Raw genomic sequence first — 12,672 nt, 5'->3', positions numbered from 1 at the left:
AAATAGCACATCATTTATCTTTCCTTATTTATTTATTCAGTTACTCAGCTGGTGTATGCTGATTACTGATGATGAGCCAGGTACTGGGTTGAGGATGATGTTGAACAAACCTGACAGAATCTCGCCCTCTCCGACTTTACAGATTCTTCTCTTATTGTTGGGGTGGGCAGAATAATGGCCCCCCGAAGATATCCATGTCCTAACCCCTGGAACCTGTGACAGTGTCACTTTACATGGCAGAAGGGATGGTGAGATATGATTAAATTAAGGATTTCCCCACCTTTTTACATTATATTGAGGTAAAAGAAAAAAAGAAGAAGAACGTTATGGATGTAGGGTAAGGATCTTGAAACAGGGAAATTATCCTGGATTATCTGAGTGGGTCCAGTGTAATTACAAGGATTCTTTTTTTTTTTTAATACAGATTTATTTATTTGAGAGAGATAAAGAGGGAGAGAAAACATGAGTGGGAGGGGCAGAGGGAGAGGGAGAGAGAAAGAATCCCAAGTGGACTCCTCACTGAGCATGGAGCCTGATGTGGGGCTCCATCTAACAACCGTGAGATCATGACCTGAGCTGACACCAAGAGTTGGGTGTTTAACCAAATGCACCACCCAGGCACCCCTGAAAGGAATCTTATAAGGGAAAGATGGAAGGTCAGAAAAGGAGATGAGACAACAGGACTGAGTGATGGGGAGGGGTCCATGAGCCAAGGAATGGGGAAAGCCTCCAGAAAAGGAGAGGAATGGATTTTCTAAAACCTCAAGAAGGAACACAGCTTTCTTGATAGCTTGGCTTTGGCCCATAAGACTCATTTTAGACTTCTAATCTCTAGAACTGTAAATATAAGGTAATTTGTGTTATTCTAAGCCACTAATTTGTGGTAGTTTATTATAGCAGCAATAGAGAACTAATACTAATACTTGTCTTTTTGCTTAGTGTTAAGGGGTTTCTTTATTATGAGTTTTCCCTGGTTGGTTCAGGAAGCAGGTGCGTGTAAAGATTTTGCTCTTGAAGCCCTGCCTGCCCCATGTCATAAGCCTGTGTCTGGACTTTCAGTGGACTATGACTTGTATTTAATTCATCTCTTATTTTTCTCATTGCACAGTTGTACATGACCAAGCAAACGGCGGGTAGGTACCTGTAATCAAACAATCGGAAGATTTTAAGCACTTTTGTTCATTCCTAGAACAGTCACTGAGCCTTGGCAATAGGCAATTTAAATTCTGGACAACGAGTTTTCAAGCCGCTTCAATGGCTACATTTTGAGAATAGCGGAAAAACTCCAACCCTTTGATAATTAGACTGAATCAGTTTTCATAATTCGACTTTATGCACTAGAATGGTTAGCAAACTTCATTATCAGCAGCCTGATGAGAAAGCTTTTAGCTTCTAATAATAGATCTTGTACGTAATTTCGATTTGCAACCAACCTATGGCCACTCTGCACAGCAGTGTTTCTTGGACAAGATGATCTTATAGTTTCATCATTATAAATAATTTCAAAGTAGGCTCAGGAAAGAGCATACAATTAGCATCTTGTTTATGTATGTTTGATTCAGAGGAAGGACAGCTGATTGCCGCAGTTGAAAGCAGCTACCGTACACCTCTATAACACAGGTAGCCTGCATTTGCTGAAGTTGTAAATTGCCATCTTTCTTTTGCTCTGTATATCCAGAACATTGCCAGATTCTTAAGGACTCTTACTAATTAAGAGGAACACATCTTTAAGAAATTTCTAGAAAAGACATATGACTTATTATCTGACAGAGCATCCCGGGCTTCCCCTTTTGTAACACTCATAAATTACTCCTTCAATGTCTCTTTAATCCACAGTAGTCTAAAGCATGAGACTCCATCAAGGCAGAGATCATTCTGTCTTTGCCACTGAATCTGCAGCACACAGACAGTTCATATATATTTGTTGGATGGATAGATGAGTGACACAGATGAATGAACTACTATAGTGATGTGTTGGTATACATGCAGTTTTATCTTTGGCAGCTCTACTTTAAGTTAGAACTTTATAACTTATTAGGAAAATTGCTTTGCATCCTGTTTCAGTATGGCTCCATAATAAACCACCCCAAAACTTATGACTTACCTCTCGATAACATTTCTTTTGCTCACACAGCTGCATTTTGAATAGCGCTAAGTGGAGAACTCATTTCTGCTCTCCTTGGTGTGGGCGGGGGCAGTCATTTGAAAGCTGCTCCTTGCCTAGGCTGGGAATCTTGAACAGCTGAGGGCTGGATCAACCAGGGCTCCTCCAAGATCTCTCTCTAGCTCTGCAAGGTCTATGTAATCTCTCTAGCATGGCGGCTTCAGGGTAACTGGAATTTCTACACGATAGCTCAGGGCTCCAGAGGCACATGTTCTAAAGAGAGAAAAAAGCCAAGTAGAAGTTGTATTGCTTTTTGTCATCTAACCTCCTAAGTCTCATGGCATCACTTCTGCTGCATTCTATCCCTTTGAAGAAGGCACTGTGGTCAGCCCGTAATCAAGGGGTGGTTGAATTAGATCCCACCTTTTGTGGGAGAACTCGAAAACATGTTTCAAAACCATCACTTACCCATTCGCTGTTCCGGAAGTTTTGTAAAATCAGTAAAGTCACAATCAACTAAGTTGAGACTTGAAGGCATATTCTGCATGAGACAGGAACTCCTGCAGAGAAGTAAAACTAGAATACTGTTGTCCCTTCTTACATACAGGCATGAAAATGAGGAGGTTGAATGAGGACCCTTTTCTCTCCAGTGTAAGCCAAAGTATCATAACTTCTCCAAAGGGTAGAATTTGGGGGTTCATTTCTGTTCTTTGAATGGGTGCAAGTGGGACTCTTACAAAGGGAGAAGAGATGTAACAGGCAATGTCGACGTTGGCATTAGTAAGCATATGATTTAGAGTACCCTCATTGCTTCCGACCATTCTGGCTCATCCCCCCAGCGTAGGCTCCAGGAATGCTGGTTAGTGACTTTTCTGATCCTCCCGTTGCCCTTTTCAGACCATTTCTTCCCCAGCAACTCCCACAGTTGTGCAAAGTATCATTTCTATCCTAAATACACTTTCTATTTTATAATGCTGAGAGGGTTCTGTTATCTGATAGAGAAGAAACCGACATCATGTTAGTCTATTAAAAAATTCTTATTTTTGACTAAATACAGCTTGAATAGCTTTTATTTGCAATCTTCATATAGATGGCAACTATAAACCATGTATACGGACCTTTTAAAATCTAATGGAGTTCCCCAGAACATTGTGCATTGATTTCTATTAAAGCATTACCCAAAGATGGGTGAAGATGGATTGCTCTGAGGTTCTTGAGGCCATGCCTCATAGGCCTGAGGTGTGAGGAGGGTCAACTCTTATCCCCCCACCCACTGGCCTGAGGAATCTTACCTCAGATTACCCTCAAAGCACCAAAGGACCGAGTGACCGACCACTCCTCTCCACTCTGGAATAACCTAGTTAGGTGCGGACTAGTTGCTCCTAGAATGCCTTGCTCAAATCCCCTTTGGGCGGCTGGCTGAGTATTTACAGCCTTATTAGAAAGAGCCCATCTCTCCTGACCCTGGACAAAGCCTTCAGGATGTAAGTCCCCTACCCACCTCTGATTTGGGGTTGTAATCAGGGCCCTCCTATTCCCACCCCTGTCAAGGAGCTTTCCTTTTTGGCCCTTGAACAAAGGCCCTTTGGGGAGGGGTAAATACCATTCATTTTTTTCCTGATAGACAAAGAAGAAATGGACACAGAGAATATCTCAGTAGATTATCATTCTGCAGTAAATTCTCAATAAACCGTCATGCTACATAGGTAAAATACCTTTTGCTATTAAAAGAAGCTTATGAAACTCAGATGAAATAGTGCATGGGAAATTTTCTTTTCTTTTCTTTTTTCACTGTGTTTGTAGGGTATAGATGTGAAAAATTTCCTGGATTTTTTTTCCTGGAAGTGATGTTCACAAGTTAAGACAAGGACAGAGCAAAAGGGTTTTCAGGATGAAAGCAATTACAGAGGGAGTAGTACCTCTCTTTTGCAGATCTGTGTTTGCTGACTCTTTTTTTTTTCTCTCAGAACCTCTAAATATGGTGAGTTTCTGCTGAGTCCCTGAAAATGGGCCAACTGTTTGCAGAGTATTTAAAGAACTCAAAGGAATGTTTCTAAGTTCTGAGGATCTCTTCCAAAAGGGAGGTGGGGAGGATTAAGGAGCTGCTGAGTTTATTCCACAGATGTGTGATTCACTGACCCTCGTTCTTAAAATACCTGATAAAGTAGAGTCTACAAGAGTTGAGATTACGTGTCTGGACCAGACTCTGCTGCAATCTGCACTTTCTCCAAATGTAAGGGTCTAGAATAAGATTATGTTGAAGAATGTAGGTGTTAGAGGAAGTTTTCCTGCTAGCTCTTCTGTTTAAAACTGTGTGAACTTTGTGCCAGGGACTCACTGTCCTTAAGCCTCAGGTCCTTGTCCCTAAAATAGAGGTAATAACAGCATCTAATTTACCTCATAGACTTGATGGTGGTATGGGATAGTGGTTAGGAATGTGGATGTGGAAGTGGAGTGTCCAGGTCCCACTGTAAGCTCTACTGTGTATTAGCTCTATGAGAACTTGGGCAAGCTCCTTACCTCCCCAGCCCCAGTTTCCCCATATGGAGAACGGAGCTAACAACAGGACCTAGCTCCTAGAGTTGCTATTATAATTTCATCAGTTAAGAAAAGCAAAGTAGGAAAGTGCTAGGGCCTAGTAGAGCTCAGGAAATGGAAGTTCTTCATGTAGTTTTAGAAGCAGGAATGAGATTGGGGAGCCAATGTCAAAAAGCCTAAGTAGGCTTCTGGTGGGTACCCACATCATGGGGGGTATGAGGGAGATACAAGGTGCAGGACTATCTTACATGGCATGAATTCGTTGCCTAGAAAGGTTTTTTGGACAGTTATCTATACTTCACTTACAGACTGATGCTCAGAATGCAATTAAAAAATAAATTTATTAGCCTAAGACGGTGTGTTTTGGTGACTTTTTTTTTTTAAGATTTTATTTATTTATTTATTTATTTATTTATTTATTTATTTATTTGAGAGAGAGAGAGAGAGAAACAGCATGAGAGGGGAGAGGGTCAGAGGTAGAAGCAGACTTCTCGCCAAGCCAGAAGCCTGATGTAGGACTCGATCCCGGGACTCCAGGATCATGACCTGAGCCGAAGGCAGTTGCTTAACCAACTGAGCCACCCAGGCACCCATGTTTTGGTGACTTAAAATAACAAGAACCATTTATTAGTCTCACAGTTCTTTCAGTTGACTGGGCAATTTTGTTTTACATAGTGTTAAGGGAAGTTGCAGTCTTCCGGGCTGCTCAATTGGGTGGGATGTCCAAGACGGTTTACTCACGTGGTACACAGGCAGTGCTGGCTGTTGGCTGTGAGCTCGACTAGAGATGCCAACTGAGCACCTTGGTTCTCCTCCACATATCCTTTCCACACGGCTTTGGTGGCTCATAGCATGTGTCTGTGTTGCAAGGGTTGGGAAGCGGAAGCCGCTAGTCCTCTTAAGATGTGGGCCCAGATATTTCAGAATGTCACTTCTGCAGCCTTCTATTGCTCAAATCAGTCATAGGCCAACCCAAATTTCAGTGGAGAAAAAATTAAACTTCATCCCTTGATGTGAGGAGCAGTAATCAGGGAGAGGAAGGGCACACAGGACGGAGACTAGCTATTGGTATTAATAGTCTATTGCTGTGTGACAAATTGCCCCAAAACATAGCAGTTCGAAACAATGGACATTTATTATCTCTCACGGTTTCTGAGGGCCTGGGATCTGGGAATGACTGAGCTGAATGGTTCTGGTTTCAGAGTTTTTCATGATGTTGCCATCAAGCTGTTAGCTGGTGGGGCAGTTTCTGAGGGAGCTGGAGTACCCACCTCTAAGCTCATTCATGCGGCTGTTGGCAGGAGGCTTTCAGTTTCTCACCGCATGCTTCTCTCCCTAGGGCTGCTCATCATATGGTTTACCCCAGGAGAGTGGTCTAAGGAAAGATAGAGGGAGGGAGAGGGAAAGGGAGAAGGAGAAAGAAAGAGAGAGTATGAGAGAGAGAGAGACACAGAGAGAGAGAGAGAGAGAGAGAGAGAGATCAAGCCTAGAACTGAAATCTTTTTATAAACTCATCTTGGAATGACATACTGTTACTCCTGCTATTGGTCATATAGACCAAACCTGGTACAATGTTGGGGGGGCGGCTACAAAACGGTGTGGCTTGAGGATTACTGAGGGTCATTTTAGAGGCTGCCTACCCTACTACTACATAGTGATGCTGTGCACAAGAAGCTTGTCGCGAGCTTGTTAAATTTGCAGATTTCTAGTTTGAGATTCTGATGTGGACCACACTTTGGGGATTGTTGGTCATACAAAGGCTTTAATCTTATTCACAGTCTGAGGGCCAAAGGGCAGCCCATTGTCTGCTGCAAGTGCACATTTACACACCAGTGTGAGTAGATACCGGTTTCTCCTTTGCCTCCCACAGGATTTGATGCATACTAAATGTGAAGACCACAGACCTCTGGGTTGTTTGGAGCAGATGACACTGACAGGTTATGGCTTTTTTTGTTTTGGGTTCTTCAGTGAACTCATTTTTTTTTTTAAAGATTTTATTTATTTATTTATTTACTTGAGAGAGAGAGAGAGAGAGAGAGAGAGAGAGCATGAGCAGGGGGAAGAGCAGAAGGAGAAGCAGACTCCCCACTGAGCAGGGAGCCTGATGTGGGGCTCCATCCCAGGACCCTGGGATCATGACCTGAGCCAAAGTCAGATGCTTAACCAGCTGAACCACCCACGTTCCCCTTCATTGAACTCTTTGCCTATTTTTTATTTTCCTAAGCTATAGGTCTCTGCTTTTGATTGACATACATGTTGTCAAATGTAAGAGTACCTGTCAGTGGCCGCTTACTTGCAGATACTCATTACTTGCATGTGGACATCGATGATGTCACTACCAGTGGATTTCATTGTTTCTCCAGTAAGACACTAAATTCCTAACCTTCTGGTTTGACTCATATCACTATAGGGAAGCCCTCCAAATATATTTGGATTTGTTTCTCCCTCCGCCTGTCCCTTCCTCCCTCACTCCTTCTTTTCCTTTCTCCCTTCTATTCAACAAAACACCTGTGTAGGAGTCACCTTTTGGGCTGTCTGCTTAGCTCACAATGATTTTTTCTTCTCTTTTGCCCCGTTTCCGTTGTCCTCAATAACTGTGTTTGAATCATATAGCCCTGACCAACTGAACTTAATAAATTGGACCGCTGTGGATACCTGACTCAAACTAGGCATTCTGATTCCTTCCCTGGAATTTGGAATTGGGACCAAAGAGGAGACAACAAGGCATTCTCTTTGCATGGCTGGATTCCTGCCCTGTAGGTGCAAAAATTGTGGTGGAACTGAGTCCCATTACCACCATCCTCCCTTTTTGCTGTGTAATCTGCTAGTAGAATAGTCAGTCTGTAGTGCAAAGCAGTTGTAGGAGGGAATTGGTGATGGAATATGGGAGAGTGTGACTTTTGGATTCCAGATGGCTTTCCATTTCTTGTATCTGTCTCTTCTAGGATTTTGGCTTGGATTTTGTATGCTTTCCATGTATGCTTATAATTTGTACCCCACCTTTCCACCCTTTTAAATTTAAGCTAGCTCCCATAGATTTCTGTTACTCAGTTTGTTTTTTTTTTAAGATTTTATTTTTAAGTAATCTCTACACCCAATGTGGGGCTTGAATTCACAATCCTGAGATCAAGAATCTCATGCTTTCCTGACTGAACCACCCAGGTACCCCTTTGTTACTTGATTATTAATACAATCCATTTATATGGGCACTGTGGCTATACCCATAACCTGGTGAGTTCAGATGTTAAAGGGGAAGATTCTTGCTGAAGGCCACCTCTAGAATAATAGATGCATGGACATAAGGTGATGAGAGCACTGAGGAGGGATTCCTTACTCCATCTGAGAACGCTGGCAAAGGTTTCATGGGGTAGGGGAGGTTTGAATTGGGCTTTAAAGGATGGTAGGAGTTGATGAGAGATGACAAGATTCTAAGTCCAGTGTGGTCAGACTGGTGTGTAAAGGCATAAGGGAGAGCGACTATAGAAATTGCAGGTGGGATTTGATGCCAGAAAAGTCAAGGGTTTCTTATGTTATGCTAAAAATAACAAGACATATTTTCAAAAGAGAAAGGAAGACAATCTAAAGCATAATTTGGAACAATTGGTCTGGAATATCTCCTCATTATGTATTCATTTGCTATGCACTGTAATGGAGCTGGTCCTTATAAGTGCATTTGGAATTCGAATGACTTTCATATATACCTTCTGTAAGGTTTGGCCTGTACTTTAGAGGAAACTATTGAAAAACATCCATAAGCTTCCATTCTGGTTGTAATATTTCTGTGGCATGGGAAAAGCTTTAAAAAGAAGACTTTCACACATCGCATTTGGCCAGGCAGATGTTAATTAGAAACAAAAGCAATTTGTGTTTAATTTAATGGTAGTGGCAGATTCATTATACTGTTCTTTGGTCAGACACAGTGCAATGAAGGTAGATTTCTATGTTGTTTTTCTCTCTCTTTTTCATTCTTTGTCTTTCACAGTCATGGTTTAATGTATTTCCTGGGGATCCTGACTCTCTTAATTTTCTCTCCCATTTGATTTTTTTTTTCTATATCATCACTATTATATTTGAAATTTAATTCTTTTTTGCTTCTAAGCTTTCATTTGTTTATTTTTGCAACCTATAACTACACATTTCTAATTTTCTTTACGGTGGGCAAAGTCAAATTGTGGGTTATTCAGGAGTTGGCCATCCAATTACTACATCATGTGACTCTTACTTTTTCCTTCTTCTCCCTATTGCCAATTTTATAATCTTTTCTTGCTCACTAACATATTTATTAACAATTACCCTGGGATAAAGGAGGAAAAAGAACTCAACAATTAACATTTGGTGAGTTTTGAGCAAATTTGATAAAAGGTTGGTTGGGAAGGATTTGAAACTCCTGGGTAGAAGCAAGAACTTTGATTATCAGTAGAGCTGGGGTTCTTTTCTGAAGTCTTAGCAAGCTGTAAGAAAATGTTTTCTTTTAAGAAGACTGGCTTAAAGGAGACCTCTAGACTACCTCTTCATGGGATAGCTTACTTCTCATTTGAGAAAGCAGAACAGAACTCCCACTCTCTTTATTGAAAGATGCCGATAGGTAATATGGCTTTCGGGCCCATGCATGTGTGTTCTAGTCCTCACTTTGCCATTCACTGGCTATGTGATAAAAAGAGAAGCAATATAAATAATAAAAACACACTGATGGCTTATGGTGCTATTGTTATACTCCTGGCATTTTATTTGTCTTATTATATTTCATTCTTACAAAAAGACTTTATGAAATAGGAAAAATGATCTGTTATATATAGGGACACTGCGTCAGAGAGCACTTATGTAGTTTGTCCAAGGTTACTTGGTTGGTAACTGGCAGGAGTCTAACTCTAGAGCCTTTTCTCTTAACATATCATACTTTCTCCCAACACTCAATTGCCTGGTGTCTTTGGACCTCAGTTTGTCTTTACAAAAAGGAAACTGATTGCTCTGATCTCCTCTCCCTATTGGAGAGGATCAAATGAAAGGGAAGATGTTTTGAAGACTATAAAGTAGCAGAAAAATCCCAACAATTATTAAGGTAGACAAGCTGAAAGAGAGAAGGAGAGCGGAGGAAGGCTCCCTGGAGTGAGAATTAGAGTTTGACCTTCAGTAAAAGGGCTGCCGTCATTGTGCTGACAGCCCAAACCGAGGACCTGGGTCACTTCTTCCAGGGCTGTCAGAATGGCAGGGGCAGGGGACGGATCGCATCCAGGCGTGAGAGGTACTAGAGTCTCTGGGCAGATTCACTCAGAGCTTGACCTTTTGAATGTAAAACACTTGTCAGGTTGCCAAGTGCCAACTAGCCAGGGGGTGGATTCAGCCAGGAGAATAATATTCCTGTCACTTTTCCAGGGATGCTGTCTCTCTAACTGGACCCTATGACCACAGGGTCTCTTTTGGAAGAGAAATGGCTTCTACTGAACTCAGGGAATACCTAGAAACTGGGATCTCTCTAACATCTGGTTGGCATTTCTCAAGTTTTAAAACCCATTTCTCCATTTTATCAATGTGATAAATTCTGTAATTTGTATTCTAGAAATAATTATATATATTTCATTTCCTAACTATAAAATTGTGCAGTTTGAGTGTTTTCACATTATATGCCCCTACCTCATGTCTGGTAAGTCTCTGTGGGTGGGGTTTTGGTGTGTGTGTGGGATGCTTGTTCTCTTGGGAATCACTGATATAAATAGTATATTTATAGAAATGTCTCAGTCAATGCATTTGGACAAGAGATTTGCACAAGAGAGCTCTGTGAAAAGCAAAAACATGGGTCATTCTATAAATTCGGTGGAAAAGCTTTCCTTTAGGAATCAAATCACAGAGGGCAAGGATGAGAGGGTAGTAATTTAAGTCATCTACTTAGTCACTGACTACTTAGAATATGAATCCACATCCTTGTTGTTTAAATGTTTACAGTTAGGTAGGTTGTAAAATCTCTGCAAATTCTTCTCATCCCAGATCGTTCTCCTCTTTGCCACATGGTTTTGCTTGTCCTTCCATCAAGATATGGAGTCTTTTTTTTTTTTTTCTACCTCGTAAATCTGGGCATTAAGAAATGTGATGCAAGCAGAAGCTTGAAAAACAAAAACATTGGGCTTGCCCTCTCTTGCTGCTAGGACCTCTTTTGTCACTACATGAAGAAGCCCCAATCAGCCTGCTAGAAGATGGGAAAACATGGGGAGCAAAGAGAGGGGGCCCAGAGGAGGCCCCTATGCCATCAGTTCTGCCAACCACCAGGCATATGAGTGAAACCACCCTGTCTTTGTTTGGGTTGCTATAACGAAATACTAGAGACTGGGTAGCTTATAAATAGCAGGTATTTCTCACAGTCTTAAAGGCTGGGAAGTCTAAGATCAAAAAGCCAACAGATTCAATATCTGGTAAGAGGCTCATTAATTGACAGCTGTCTTTTTGCTCTGTCCTCACATGGTGGAATGGGTGAGGGAGCTCTCTGGGGTCTTGTGATGTTGTGATTTATAATAACTATATATTTAGTGTTCCTCTATTCCTGGCTCAGAGCTTCTAAGATCCTTGGAATTTCCTAAGTAATGTGAGCAATAAAGGTGTCTTTTGTTATTCCTAACAAGCCTCTTTCAACCACACCTGAGTTTATGTTAATGAGGCGGTTTTGGACCACCCTTAGTGGTGTCTACCTGCTGTGGGATGGGGGCTACCTGCTGTGGGAAGCAATGTTATGATTAGAGGGTTCCAACACCCCTGGAGATCGAGTTCCACTACCAAAGGCCAATGATTTACTCAATCATGCCTATGTAATGAAGTCTCCATAAAACTCCAAAAGGGCAGGGTTCAGAAAGCTTCCAGGTTGGTAAACAAGAAAGTGCTGGAAGGGTGGTTTACCCCAAACTCCTGAGGAACTGAAGATACTGTGCTCAGATCCTTCCCAGATCTCACCTTTATCTCTTTATCTTTTTATCACCTCTATTCTTTATCTGGCTGTTCATTTGCATCCTTAATATCCTTTGTAATAAACCAGTGATCTAGTAAGTAAACCTCTTTAGCAGATTAAAGAGGAGGTATTGGGAACCTCTGATTTATAGCCTGTTCCAAGTGTAGGTAACCACCTGGACTTGAGATTGGCATCTGAGGTGTAGTGGAAGGGGGGCAGTCATGTGGGACTGAGCTCTTATTCTGTGGGATTGGATGCTAACTCTACATCAGAATTGAGTTAAATTGTAGGACATCCAGCTAGGGTCTTACTTCACTTTCTTTAAGGTGTCTTTTGATGATAAACAATTTCTTAATTTTTTTTTCATAGTCAATGCTTTTTATGTTTAGAAATCGTTCCCTAGCTCAAGGTAAAAAAATGTCCAGGTAATGCTTTTTTTTTTTTTTTTTTAAGATTTTATTTATTTATTTGACAGAGAGACAGCGAGAGAGGGAACACAAACAGGGGGAGGGGGAGAGGGAGAAGCAGGCCTCCCACTGAGCAGGGAGCCCGATGCAGGGCTCTATTCCAGGACCCTGAGATCATGACCTGAGCCAAAGGTTGTTGCTTAACCGACTGAGCCACTCAGGCACCCCCAGTTAATGCTTTTTTAATTAAAAATACAAGTTTTGTTTTTTAAAAAAAACACTTATGTTTTTAATACATCTGGAGTTGATTTTTGGATATAGAATGAGACAGGGATCTAATTTCTTTTTCTATATGGATTGTATTTTTTTTTCCACAGCTTTATTGAAGTTACTCCTTTTCCTACTGATGTGATATGCCACTTCTGTCCCCTATCAAAACATTACATGTGTGTGGGTTTATTTCTGAGCTCTCTATTCCATCCTACCCCTACCCTATCCTGGCCTACCCTACCCTATCCCATCCCATTCTATTCTACTCATCCATTTATCTAACCTTGAACAAATATGACTGTTCTAATTATTGTAGCTTCATAATATTCCTGATAGTTTGTAGGGCAAGTCCTCTGCCCTACTCTTCTATGGATGATCCTAGCCATTCTTGGTCTTTTCCTCTTCCATATACATATACATTT

The sequence above is a fragment of the Eumetopias jubatus genome, unplaced genomic scaffold (genome assembly GCF_037043125.1).
Source record: "Eumetopias jubatus isolate StellerSeaLion01/CBP00866 unplaced genomic scaffold, mEumJub1_p1.0 scaffold_5, whole genome shotgun sequence".
NCBI classification, from domain to species: domain Eukaryota; kingdom Metazoa; phylum Chordata; class Mammalia; order Carnivora; family Otariidae; genus Eumetopias; species Eumetopias jubatus.
Note: the sequence above shows the minus strand (reverse complement) of the source record.